Below are 13,819 nucleotides of genomic sequence, written 5' to 3' on the forward strand. Positions count from 1 at the left end.
TCCTGGTCATGGTTAAATTTCTTTTGTGAGAAATATTGATACTTACAAGCAAAAGTGAAACCTAGGAATAGCAACAAGAAATTTTGGAACTGCTTCTTGTTATTGGTCCACTTGATGATAGGAGTTAATTTTGAACTTTGCCCATCAGTAATTGTTCTTGAAACTTACCCCTATTATAAAGCAAAAGTTAATGTAGTTTGAAAAAATACCTGTATTGTTCGTACAGAAGAACTAATTAACATTCTTTACTCTCTTGGATACTGGTACAGGTTTTTGTCTTATTTTTTGCCCCTACTGTGTTCTGGCAGCTCAGTGATACTTACTTAGTAAGGACTTCCGCACATAATAGGCACACAGTAAATATCTGCTGATAATCAGAATGTGACCAGTGACTTCTGGATGCATGCTTGCTAAGCCTTTCAGCCTGAAAATATTGGTGACATTACAATTCCCAGGATGCAGGAGGGTAACTAAGGCATGAAATAGCGGACATTCAAATGGTAGTTCCATGTGTCAGACACTATACTAAGAGCTTCATGATACCTCTTTTAATCCTGTGACAACTTTATGAGCTAGGTGTAGCATTATCCACACTTTACAGGAGGAAAGTACTTTAGATGAGGAAACTCAAGACTGTGTGTACAGCCTGCACAAGGTCATGGAGTGGGTATGAGCATTCATTCATTAATTGTCTTTTGGCTATCTAACATTGTTCAGTCTGTACCTCAAGGAGTTTACCTTTACAGTTAAGTAGGAGTGTGGGAAAGTAAACTGATAATTACAATGCAGTACATCAGTAAGTGTATTCTGAGAATGCATGAGAAGATCCTGACTTGGAGCTGAGCAGTCAAGGGAGATGTTCTGGTTGATTCCTAGTGGATGAATGGGAGTGAGCTGATCCTGGATGAAAGAAAGTTGGCCTGGGAGAGGGAGAGAGCAAGGAAGGGGCATTCCAGACATCAGGGAGTGGTAATTGAAGAGTCCTGAGAATGTAGGACTCTTCAGTTACTGCTGAGAGAGAGGGATACTAGAAATGTGACTAAAGGATGAACTGGGGTCAAATCTAATCAAGTGACTTTATTGTAGAATTTGGTATAACTGAGACTAGACACCATATCTAGTTTAGTCTTATCCATTTTAGAAACTATATTACACTAGAAACTTATGTTGCAGCTTAGCTCTGTGACTAAATAGTAGTGATTATCAGGCTATTTCAAAAACAGTGAGATGTACTTTGATGAGATAACATTCCTGCTTTTTCACACATAGGATAGGTAAAAGATAAAACATATTGTAAATTATATAGCCAGCTGATACACAAATAAGATGCTAGGCGCAAGAATAAAATACATATTTTCTAAAGAAAATAAAAGTGTGGAGTTACGCTAGGGAATTGTGAGTAGGGAGAGGGTTCAGGAAGAAAGTAGTTTCATAGTCATTCAGTTGGGAATAGCTTCATAGAAGAAAGGCTGGTGAATTTTATAGAAAGTATGGACTAAACTTGAACAGGGCACGTGAGAAATTAGTGAATAAAGATCCAGGTGAAAAAGAAGAGATTAGATTAAGGAGTGAAGAGGTGAGACTTCCAGGTGGCTTGTGGTGGTCTGAGAATATTTTTGTGGCAAGGAGTTGCTTGGAAACTTCTTGATATAGAGATCTGAAGGAATTTATTCTAGAGTAGAGTTAGGAGGTGTAACATGATTACAGGAATGGAAAAAGGTGACTGACAGTAATATCTAGAATTAATTCTGGAGGAATGGTTCTGTTATCCCATATGTAAGGAGGAATTTTCCAAAAAATTAAGATCGGGGATGGTCCTAACATGGAATGAGGATTTGAACTTCCTCCTCTTCCGTTGTTCTCTTCCTCTCATGTGTGAAGCTCACAGGAGAGAAAGGGGATAACGCTATCCTGAGGTTTATAGATGGAGGTAGGGGAGGGAGTAATTATCATGGATAGCAGTTCAAGGCTTGGGTAGCGTGAATGGATTTTGTAGCTACAACTAGGAAATACATAGTTCCATTTAGTAAATACTTAAAAATCCAACATGCAGGTAACTGCCATCCAGGTCAAGTTTTTCTTGCTCCTGTACACTTCAAAGATATGACATTTTCATCAGTGACAACTATTCAATTATTTGAAAATTCTTAACACTTACTGAATGTTTACAGTCAACCTGTACCAAGTACTTTATATGGATTATTTATCTAGTCTTCACAGTCCTATAAAGTATGTATGTGTTATTATCCACATTTACTTCCAAGGAAACTTGAAGCCTGCAGTTCTTAAGTTACTAGCCCCAAGTCCTAGGGTGGTTTAAGTGGCAGAGTCTAGACTTAAAGTGAAGCAGCATGACACTAAAGCCAGAACTCTTGCTCACTGTGCTTTACTGTCTCTTCACTGAGTGGAGCTGAAGACTTGACTTGTATGGATGCACATCTGAAGGTTAATTACTGGGGAAAATATTTAATAAATCTTGACTGTATCAGGGAAATTCCTATTTTGATATTTTAAAACCTTGCAAATAAAAACTTTTGACATCCTATTTATCATTTGATTTATTTACCTTCTATTTTTTCACTTTTGCAAAGTTTCCTTATTAGTAAGAAGCCAGTTCATTGGTTTCACTGAAAAATAAGAACCCATATCTTTGGCCTTAACACTTAAACTTTAGGCTTCAATTTCTAATACTAGGGATAAATAAATATCTTCTCATTTGTAAATTCATCTAACACTACCAAACTTGCTTCTCTCTCTGGAACCTCTGTTGGTAAGAGATACTACCTAACTGTTCAAGCTTCAAGCCTTATCCTTGACTTTGACTCCCTTCTTCCCTTCCTTCACTTTTCTGTGCTGGTCATCTGATGAGCCCTCATATTTTTACCTTTGTTACCAACCTTACCACCCTGCCCTAGTTTAGGCCCCTATCACTGTCACCTATACAGGTGTGATAGTGCACCTGGTTTCCCTGTGTCTTCCCTCCCCAGTGAACTTATGGATTGATCTTTCTGAAATCTTTTTGTGTTACTTTCCTGGCAAATCATCCCATTGCGTTCAGGATAAAATTAAAAGTCCTTAGCATGCCCCACATAATTTCATAAAAAGGTCTGCCTTTTCTACCTCACCTACCGCTTTTCCTTATATTTCCTATATGATAAAGTACTTGAGATGGAGCTGTAACCAGTACGTTTCCTTTCCATGCCTTTATATTTGCTGTTCTCCTGAATGCCTTCTTTTGCTATCTGTTTGGTGGGGCTCACTCTGGCAAACTCTTTCTTCACTCATACTCCTTCATATATCTGTGGAACACCAAGATTGCAGTTCTGCCATACCATGTCATTATAGTTCAAAAAAACCTTCAGAAATTCTCCACAGGGCCTTTCCTGACTAATAACATACTTAGTACAATCAGTCCCTATTTTTTTCCTTCTCTCTGTGCTTTTTTCTAAGTGAGTTTTCCTTTACCTCTTTGGCATAGATTGCTGTGATGTACAACAAATTCTGTGTGTGTATTGCAGCTGTTAAAGTATGTGGTCTCTGTCAAGAAGCCCACTGATGGTAGGGACCTTGGGTCATTTAGTGACCAGTATATAAAATTTAATAAATACTCTTTAAGAGAGACTAGATAATGTACTTGGGAGTGAAAGGTACAGTATTATTCTAAAATATTAATAATTTCTTTTGTTATTGACTTTATAGCATTGATACTGTTGCCTACAACCCTCCTTTGGCAGTCTGTTCTGCTGTAATGTATTTCTGTAACATAAACTAATTCTTGCTTGAATGATAAAGAGGAATGATGTTAGTTCATGCAGAATTCATGTTGGTTGATATTTGATTTTTACCAGCACATTAACTGTTTAGCCCTCCCAAGTAGCAGCAGTTGAACACAAGTAGTTGAAGTACAGAAACAGTTGAAAATAGCAAGCCCAGGAGTATGCCTCTTGGCTCCAATTAACCATATGTTCTGTCTTAAAGGTGCTTATTGCTCCAACTGTCTTGATATATTTCCCTCTTTCTTCCTAATTTTGCAGAACATGAAGTTTTTCAGGAATCTGTACGTCATATAGCAGGTACACTATAATTATCTTTTCTCAAATTCACTATCTGGACATATTATCTTTCCTGGTCCTCCTGCCTCACTGATTACTCTTTTTTGGTTGGCTTTGCTGGCTCTTCTTTCTACCCATTGATTATAGGCATGCCTTGGGATTCTGTCCACAACTCACTTCTCTGTTGGCTTTTTCTTGCCCACATTAGCAGTTCCCTTAGTTTTAACGGTCATTTCAGTGTGGGGAACTTAAATCTGTTTTAATCATCTGCTGGAAATTAATCACATGAGCATCACATCAGCTTCTCAATCTCGAAGTGTTTAAAGCCTTTGTTTTTTCTTTTTTCTGTTTATGGCATCATCACTCTCACTGTGACCTGAACTTGAAATTTGAGAGGTTTCTTGGACTCCTTCCTCATCTTCCACATTCAGTCAGATGCCAGTCATGTAGCTTGAATCTCTGTGCTGTCTCTGGATTTGGGCCCTGCCTCTCTATTCCACTGCCTCCAGCCTACTTTCAGCCTTATTACTTATCATCTAGCAGTTTAAAAGTTGCCTCCAAAGTGGTGTTCTTCCTCCAGTTCATGAGATTTTTTTAGTAAGCCTGATACCTGGTTATTTTTCCAGGTTCTGTGTCCGTCCCCCACGCCCCATCCCCACACCTTTAAGCTCTAGCAACACTGAACTTCTTATATGCTTATACATAATCTGGAATCCGGCCCTCCCCTGCTTGCCAGTTCTGTTTCTATTCTCAGGGCTATCCTGCTGACTGGAATATCCTTCCCTGCCTCCTGTTGCCTAGTTAATTCCTGCCCCTCTTAAATACTCACCTCTGGATTTAGCTCTTCTGAGAAATCTTTCTGAATCTCCCCTCACCGCCCCCCCCCCCCCAGGTTGTTAGGAACCTTTCTTCCCTCATTGTGGTTAGATAATATATTTTTATTATGTCTTATCTGTTTCTCCTATATGTACCTCCATTACCTAGTTCTTAGTACAGTGGCTAGAACAAAATAAGCACTAAAATATTTCTTAAATAAGTACCTTCATTGTAAGTACCACCAGCACAATAATTTTCCTAAAATATGCTTTTTAACTGAAACTTCTACTCTTTCGGTGCCTTTTTTTTTTTTTTTTTTACTGCTTCCCAAATCAAGTCCAAACTTTTTATTATGATAGGTAAAATACTGGGAGATTAAGACACATTCATGGAGAAATAATTATTAAAATTCTCTTATACGTCAGTCATGACAATTTACTCCCGAAGACTTACATACTTCTCTAAAAAATGAGAGTGCATTCTTAAATAAATACCACATCACCCTGACACAATTAATCATTTCCTAATGACAGCTAATGTAATCCACATTTAAATTTCCCCAGTTGTCCTTTAATTTTTTTTTTTTTTAACATTTGGTTGTTAGAACCATGATTACACAAGATCTGATCACATTTGGTTATGTTAATTCTCCTTTAAGAGATTCCTCCCACCATCGTTTTTTTTTAACATCTTTATTGGAGTATAATTGCTTTACATTGTTGTGTTAGTTTCTGCTGTATAACAAAGTGAATCAGCTATATGTATACATATATCCCCATATCCCCTCCCTCTTGCGTCTCCCTCCCACCCTCTCTATCCCACCCCTCTAGGTGGTCACAAAGCCCCGAGCTGATCTCCCTGTGCTATGCAGCTGCTTCCCACTAGCTATCTATTTTACATTTGGTAGTATTTATAAGTCCATGCCACTCTCTCACTTCGTCCCAGCTTACCCTTCCCCCTCCCCGTGTCCTCGAGTCCATCCTCTATGTCTGTGTCTTTATTCCTGTCCTGCCCCTAGGTTCATGAGAACCTTTTTTTTTTTTTTTTAGATTCCATATATATGAGTTAGCATACAGTATTTGTTTTCCTCTTTCTGACTTTCTTCACTCTGTATGACAGACTCTAGGTCCATCCACCTCACTACAAATAACTTAATTTCGTTTCTTTTTATGGCTGAGTAATATTCCATTGTATATATGTGCCACATCTTCTTTATCCATTCATCTGTTGATGGGCACCTAGGTTGCTTCCATGTCCTGGCTATTGTAAATAGTGCTGCAGTGAACATTGTGGTACATGACTCTTTTTGAATTATGGTTTTCTCAGGGTACATGCCCAGTAGTGGGATTGCTGGGTCATATGGTAGTTCTATTTTTAGTTTTTTAAGGAACCTCCCTACTGTTCTCCATAGTGGCTGTATCAGTTTACATTCCCACCAAAAGTGCAAGAGGGTTCCCTTTTTTCCACACCCTCTCCAGCATTTATTGTTTGTAGATTTTTTTTTGAATTTTATTTTATTTAGTTTTTTATACAGCAGATTCTTATTAGTTATCTGTTTTATACATATTAGTGCATACATGTCAATCCCAATCTCCCAATTCATCCCACCACCACCACCACCCCCAACCCCTGCCACTTTCCCCACTTGGTGTCCATACGTTTGTTCTCTACATCTGTGTCTCTATTTCTGCCCTGCAAACCAGTTCATCTGTACCATTTTCTAGGTTGTTTGTAGATTTTTTGATGATGGCCATTCTGACTGGTGTGAGGTGATTGTAGTTTTGATTTGCATTTCTCTAATGATAAGTGATGTTGAGCATCCTTTCATGTGTTTGTTGGCAGTCTGTATATCTTCTTTGGAGAAATGTCTATTTAGATTTTCTGCCCATTTTTGGATTGGGTTGTTTGTTTTTTTGATATTGAGCTGCATAAGCTGCTTGTATGTTTTGCAGATTAATCTTTTGTCGGTTGCTTTGTTTGCAAGTATTTTCTCCCATTCTGAGGGTTGTCTTTTCATCTTGTTTATGGTTTCCTTTGCTGCACAAAAGCTTTTAAGTTTCATTAGGTCCCATTTGTTTATTTTTGTTTTTATTTCCATTTCTCTAGGACCACCATGTTTTTTATTGTGGTAAAATATACATAATATAAAATTTACCATTTTAACCATTTTAAGTGTACCGTTCTGTGGCGTTAAATACATGCACATCATTGTGTAACCATTCCCACTATCTGTCTCCAGAACTTTTTCGTCTTCCCCAACTGAAACTCTGTCCCCATTAAACTAACTACATTTCCACTCTCCCCAGCCCCTGGCAACCTCTCTTCTTTCTGTCTTTATGAATTTGACTCTTCTAGGAACATCACGTAAGTAGAATCATACAGTGTTTTCTCCTTTTGTGACTGACTTATTTCATTTAGCATAATATCTTCAAGGTTCATCCATGTTGCAGTATGTGTCAAAATTTCTTTCCTTTTTATGACTGAATAATATTCCGTTGTATGGATGTACCACATTTTGCTTATCCATTTATCCACTGATGGATCCTTGGGTTGCTTCTACCTTTCTGCTGTTTTTCCCCACCATTTTAAAAATGCCATTAATTTGGTGAAGAAGAAATCGGGTCAGTTTCCTTATATTAAGTCAAACCACATGAAATTGCCATTTTTGAGGTTCAAAGCAGCCAAATATCACCAGTTTCATATGGTTCAACCTATCAGACTGTCCTAATTACTGGATATGTCTTTCTCTTTGTGGTGTTGCTTAACTTGTTCCTCCTATTTTTTACGACCCTCTGAATTTTCTGTAAACTGGAGGTTAGTTTGAAAGGCTTAATTATCTTTAGTTTAAGTATTTTTGATTTAAAAAAACCTTCAGTTGGTGATGCTGTGTGCTTCAGAATACATCCCAATAGTGATGTTAGACTGATCAGGCGGTTCAGATGATCAAGAGTAGTTTAATGTCATGATGTCAGAGTTATCATATTTGGTGAAATGAATTTTAGTTGTTTGGGTGAAATATGATAAAGACTTGAATAACATTTGAAGTGAAAAAGTCACCTGACTTCTTGGGATCCAGTAAAGGAGTTAGAAAATGTATCTAGAAAATCTAACTTCAAAGTCAGTGATATTCTCTTTCCATGACTGACAGCATTCCTAAGTTGACTTTTTGTTTTCTGAGCATAAGGTTTGGCTATATTCTCATTTCCAAGTCTCTATTCCATTACCTTCAAAGTAGAGCAGTATTAAATATGTAAGGAGGATGTAGCTATACTTTGTCCTTTTGCCATTAAGAAAAAATTTGTCGCAGCTTAGGATACGAACATTAACAATTAAAACATGGTAAAATGAATCATGACTATATTAACTTGGAATTAATCATTCTGAACTGTTGAGTTTTCTGGGTTATAAGTTTATTTGTTTACATACCAAATTTTCTTTTATTTTGAAAAGCCAGTATTTCTAAAAATGTCCTATGCATGTCTCTGCCTTCTTAAGTAGAATATAATTTAGTTATTTTCTTGGTTCTTGAGAATCACCATTATGCATATGGCTATTACTTTTTGCTCTTATATAAGTGATGCCTTCAAGTTCTTAGATTTGTCAGAATTTTGGCCTTAATTTCTGTGCTTATGGAGTTTTTGCTCTTCATAATTTTTTTTGCCTGTCATTCCCTTACTCTTAGTCTGTCAGCTTTTTCTTTGACACTGTCAGCATGTTTATCTGTAGTAGCTCCTTTCTTCCCTTTTAGTTTGTTGCTTCATATACAGTTTATATCCTAGTGACTTAGATAACAGATTTATTAAACACTTATGTAGCATTTGCTATGTGCCAGGGAGGCATTGTTAATTCCAAAGACTGTAAATATGAATAATGCTGTCCTTGCTCTAGGGAAGTTCAGTTTGGTGGGAGAGACCGATATCTAAGCATATGCTTAATGTGCAGTATGATAAGTTCTGTGATATAGGTACATAATTTGCAAAGTACTATGAGAGCATGTAGAAAGGGAGTGACTATATCTGGGGAAACTGAGTAAGGTTACACAGAACATCACCCTTGAGCTAGGTCTTGAAGGAGGAGTTTGCTAAGACAGAAAGAAAAATAACATGAATAACAGTGACTAAATCATGGAGTGTTGAAAGCATGGCATGTTCAAGCAACAGTTGATACGATGATCTTATATCTGTTCCCCTTTCTTTTGGAAACAGCATTCTGATTTCACCTTTGGAAGCTACTCTTCTTCCATTGGATACCTCTTGGAGTTTTTAATCTAAATGCTCCTGCTTTTTTTGGTTAATTAAAGTGCTTCACTTTTTCTGGATAGTACAAAATAGACCAATCAGATGCTGTCCCCTGGCATTTAAATCTTGAGTGAGCTGATACTGGGACCTAAGTGATTCATCCTGACAGAAGTATTGTGAAGAAATCTTCCATTAATTCCTGCCACCTAGATCTTTGGAGTTGCTTTCATCCTGATTTTTTCATAGATCTGATTCTTTAGCTTTTCCTTTGGTTCTTTGAATTGTGCTATATTTTTCCAGTAATTCTCCTGTCTCCCCGCTTCCCCTTGTATCTTAAATTAACTCAAATCTGTTTTTTATTGTTTGCAACATATCTCTAATTTAAGGTGATGACTGTCCTTGTTTGGTTAGGACTGAGGGAGTTCTCAGGACACAGGACTTTTCAGTGTTCAGACCAGGAAAGTCCTGGGCAAACCTTAACAGATTGGGTACTCTAACTGAAACAGTTCGGAGTAAGGATAACAAGTTTTGGGAGCCAAACCTTGTTCAAATGGAAATATTCAGTATGCAGCTGAAAATACTGTGTGCAGAACTAGCTTGCTTCAGTTATTTTACTCAGAAGTTATCTGAATTCTGAACTAAGTGTGAGGGATAAAACAATGAAAATAATGATAATCAATGATTATCAATATCAATAATCAATGATTGTTGAGCACTTACTGTGTACAAGGTACTCTGCTTATAAGAATAATCTTAAATAATCCTCACAAAATTGCCATTATACAGATGAAGAAAATGAGTTAAGTAATTTGCTTAACAATTTATTGACTAGAGATGTATTAATACGTCTTTTGTTACCCTAACTTTATCGACTGGAGATGTACCAATACCTTTTTAGAGAGTGACACAATTAACATCACCATGCAGAGTTTTTAGAACTTAAAATTGATCAAGGGTTCGTTATACAACTTAATGATTGTTGTTATCATTCACATTTTGCTCCATTAGGTTTTTGTTCCAACCTTGTGTATATTATAAATGCAGTGTACCATAAAATTTTCAAAAATGATGCATCGTGAAATTTTGAGTGAAGAAGAATTTTTCAGGTGAATTTTATGCAAGTACTTTCTCTGATCGTCCGAGCAACATATATACTGGTGTCTCAGAAGATGATAGTTCTTCAGAGTATAGTTCTGATTCAGACAATGTGAATATTAGACCAAAAAAAGACAAAAAACCTTAGCGATTGATTCTGATATGGAACGTGAAAATGAAACTCATGGTACTGGAGAATGCTCCTTTGCTTCTACAGAAGAGTGGATTGAAGACAACATTTCACGAAAATTAGAAGACTTTATAGGCGTGTCAGATGTAACTATTAAATGTAATAACCTGCAAAGTGTTAGTGAAATAACAGAATTAATTTTTGGTAATGACTTTGTTGAGTTGGTCACTTCCCAAACAAACATGTATCACCAACAGAATGAAAAATCATATAAAAAGTATAATAAGGCTTTACGATGAACTGATGTAACCAATAGTGAAATGAAGAAGTTTCTTGGATTAATAATTTTGATGGAGACAGATAAAGTCACACTGGAAAGAATATTGGTCGACTGATCCCTTACTTGAAACACCTATCTTTCCAAAGATTATGACGAGAAGAAGGTTCAAACAAATAATGACATTTCTTCACTTTAACGATAACTCGGAAACTCCACTTCCTGCAGGCAGAATTTCAAAAGTTAAACCTCTTTTGGATTATTTTCTACCAAAATTTCAGTCGATTTATATACCCAAATGAGAGCAATCACTTGAGGAGGCAGTGATAAAGTGGAGAGGATGACTCAGATTCAAAGCCTGTAATACTGGAAAACTTAACAAAATGTGGAATTTTGGTCAGGATGGTTAGCGAAAGTGAAACTGGATATATATGCAACCTTGAGATTTACACAGGTGAAGGAAAGAAACTGCAAGAAAAACAGTATTATCAGTCCTACAACCTTATCTTGGTTCATGGCACCATATTTACCAAGACAGTTATTACAATAGTATGTCCACATCTGAAATATTGTTGAAAAATAAAATCAGAGTTTGTAGACTATAAAAGAGAATTGTGGTCTACCAAACCAGTTAAAGGAGAAATCTAAAAATCTACAGAGGGGAGAAATGACATTCTTACGGAAGGGAGAAGTGATTCTTCTTATATGGAAAGATGAGGCTAGTCCGCATGGTGACAACTATTCCTGATGCCTCCGTAGCATCTACAGGAAAGGAAGACAGGAGGACTGGCCATCAGATAACTAAGCCCACTTCTATATTAGAGTATAATAAACGTATGAAAGGAATTGATCAATCTGATCAATATCTGGCAAACTTCAGTATCCTCCAGAAAACTCGAAAGTGGTATAAGAAAGTGGGTTTCTATCTGAGTAATTGTGGTTTATTCAGTGCGTTTAAAATTTATTGTAGCCTTAATGCACAGAATAAAGTGACATACAAGCAATTTTTGTTAGCAATAGCTAGAGAATGGGTAACTGACCATTCTGGTGCATGTAGTGGTAGTCCCGCACCTGGTCCTTCTTGTGGCATTTCTAAAAGAACCCCCCACTGGGACTTCTCTGGTGGTGCAGTGGATGGGACTCCGTGCTCCCAATGCAGGGGACCTGGGTTCGATCCCTAGTCAGGGAACTAGATCCCATATGCATGCTGCAACTAAGTTCACATGCCGCAACTAAGGAGCCCTGGAGCCACGACTACTTAGTTATTTCTTTGGTAGTAAATCTTGGGTGGGTCTGGAAGTAAAAGACAGCATCATATGCTCTGGGGAACTAAATTCATTCAGTATTTATTACAGGTGGAGTGCTTAGAAAGTTGGAAAAGATAGGCTGGGGCCAGATTGTGAACAAGCTGTACTGTGGGGAAATTTTTAAATCGGGAAGTGGGTTTTGTGCATTGAGAACTGTTGCTTTGGTTGTACTGTAGGAGATAGATTGGTGAGGGTGGGAAGAGAGCTTGGGAGGAACAGTTGGAAAACTCTCAGGGGTCTTAGAGATGGATGGTCTGACTAATAGCACTGGCAGTGGGGGCCAAAGGCAGGAAGTTATCAGAACTATTTACTTGGTATGTTTTACCTTCTAGAACAGAGGTTAGCAAACTTTCTCTGTAAAGAGCCATAATATTTTAAGCTTTGAGGGCTATACTGTTTATGTCACAACTGTTCAACTCTGCTGTGAGCATGAAAGCAGCAAAAGACAATAGGGAAACAAAGCTTATTTACAAAATCAAGTGGAGGGCTGGATTTGGCTCACAGGCCCTATTTTGCCTACCCCTGCTCTAGGATGATGTGACCAGTGGTGAAGGTTTGGAAAACAGTTTAAACAGTGATTAGAACGTTTAAGAGAATATAGATAAGGGCTCGTAGGGGTAATAAGAAAAGAGGACTAGGAGGAAAGAACCCCAGGAACCACGTCATTTTAGAGGACTAGTGAGTGCCACTGAAGAATGAGTCTGTAGGAAGCTTACAGCAAAGAGTCGCATCAGAACTTTAGGGGAGGAACTTCCCTGGTGGTGCAGTGGTTGCGAGTCCGCCTGCCAATGCAGGGGACACGGGTTCGATCCCTGGTCCGGGAAGATCCCACATGCTGCGGAGCAGCTAAGCCTGGCACCACGACTACTGAGCCTGCGCGCCTAGAGCCCGTGCTCCGCAACAAGAGAAGCCACCACAGTGAGAAACCTGCGCACCACAACGAAGAGAGCCCCCTGCTCGCCGCAAGTAGAGAAAGCCCGCGCGCAGCAATGAAGACCCAATGCAGCCCAAAAGTAATAGTAATAATAAAATTAAAGAAAATAAAATAAAATTTAAAAAAGAACTTTAGGGGAGAAGAGTTTCCTGAAAAAGGGATAACAGTTGCAGCATTAAATGCTGCAGAGGAGAGGTATGATGAGGACCTGAAATAAGCCGTTCATTGTGGTTGGGGGCTGGTGATTAAATGGAAAACTCAGAGAGTGGTGGAGGCTGGGAGCTAGGTTATAATAGGGTGAGGAGTGAGTCGGAGTTGAGGTAGTAGATGGAACCAGTCAGTAGAAACTCAGTGTAAAAATTTGGTACTCATGGGAAGGAGGGACCACAGGTTAGCTTGAGGAGGAAGTATGCTTAAAAGAATTATTTTTGTTGTTTCTCAGTTGTTGAGAAGTATGGGATTGACTACTGTTTGTGAAGAAACTGGAGCAAAAGAGACTTAAGGACCTGGCTAGAAAAGGAATAAATGATTGAGCCTGGAATACTGGGGAGCTGTACGGATGTGAAGTAAGAGATATATGTTGTGGTTAGGTTTTGAAGGGGCCTCAGTTGGAAAGGACTTGGAAGAAATAGAGATAGAAGTATGGATAGGCTGCAGTAGGGTAGGGAAACTGGAACAGATTATGCCTGATGACCTCTATTTTCTCTGACAAAGTTATCTCCAGAGAATAAAGAGTCTAAGAGAGGTAATACTTGAAGAAAAGGTGTTTGGGGGAATGCAAAGTATCTAGGAATGAAGGCCTAGCTGAGATAAGTACAGTCATCCCTTGGTATTGGTGGGGAATTGGTTCCAGGAGCCCCCTTGGATACCAAAATCTGTGGATGCTCAAGTCCCTTTAAAAATGGTGTATGTAATACAATGAATACAGCTGGCCCTTAGAATCCAAGCAGACTGACAGTACTATAGTGTT

The 13,819-nt window shown here is 38.1% G+C and overlaps 1 protein-coding gene across 4 annotated transcripts in view; it reads left to right on the plus strand.

Annotated features, from left to right (window-relative positions):
* The window catches only part of KPNA3 (karyopherin subunit alpha 3), a 90,087-nt gene that overhangs the window by 1,605 nt on the left and 74,663 nt on the right, over nt 1-13,819 (plus strand). Inside the window, exon 2 of one of the 4 annotated variants that reach the window (XM_082365529.1) lies at nt 4,035-4,073. The exons of 2 other annotated variants lie outside the window; for them this stretch is intronic. The gene's annotated coding sequence lies outside the window, so the exon portion shown is untranslated. Of the gene's footprint in view, nt 1-4,034; nt 4,074-7,210; nt 7,233-13,819 lie in introns of those variants that run through there. One more of the 4 variants, XM_082365530.1, reaches the window with a different exon arrangement.

The sequence above is a fragment of the Balaenoptera borealis genome (genome assembly GCF_965194805.1).
Source record: "Balaenoptera borealis genome assembly, chromosome: 18".
In the NCBI taxonomy this organism is placed as follows: domain Eukaryota; kingdom Metazoa; phylum Chordata; class Mammalia; order Artiodactyla; family Balaenopteridae; genus Balaenoptera; species Balaenoptera borealis.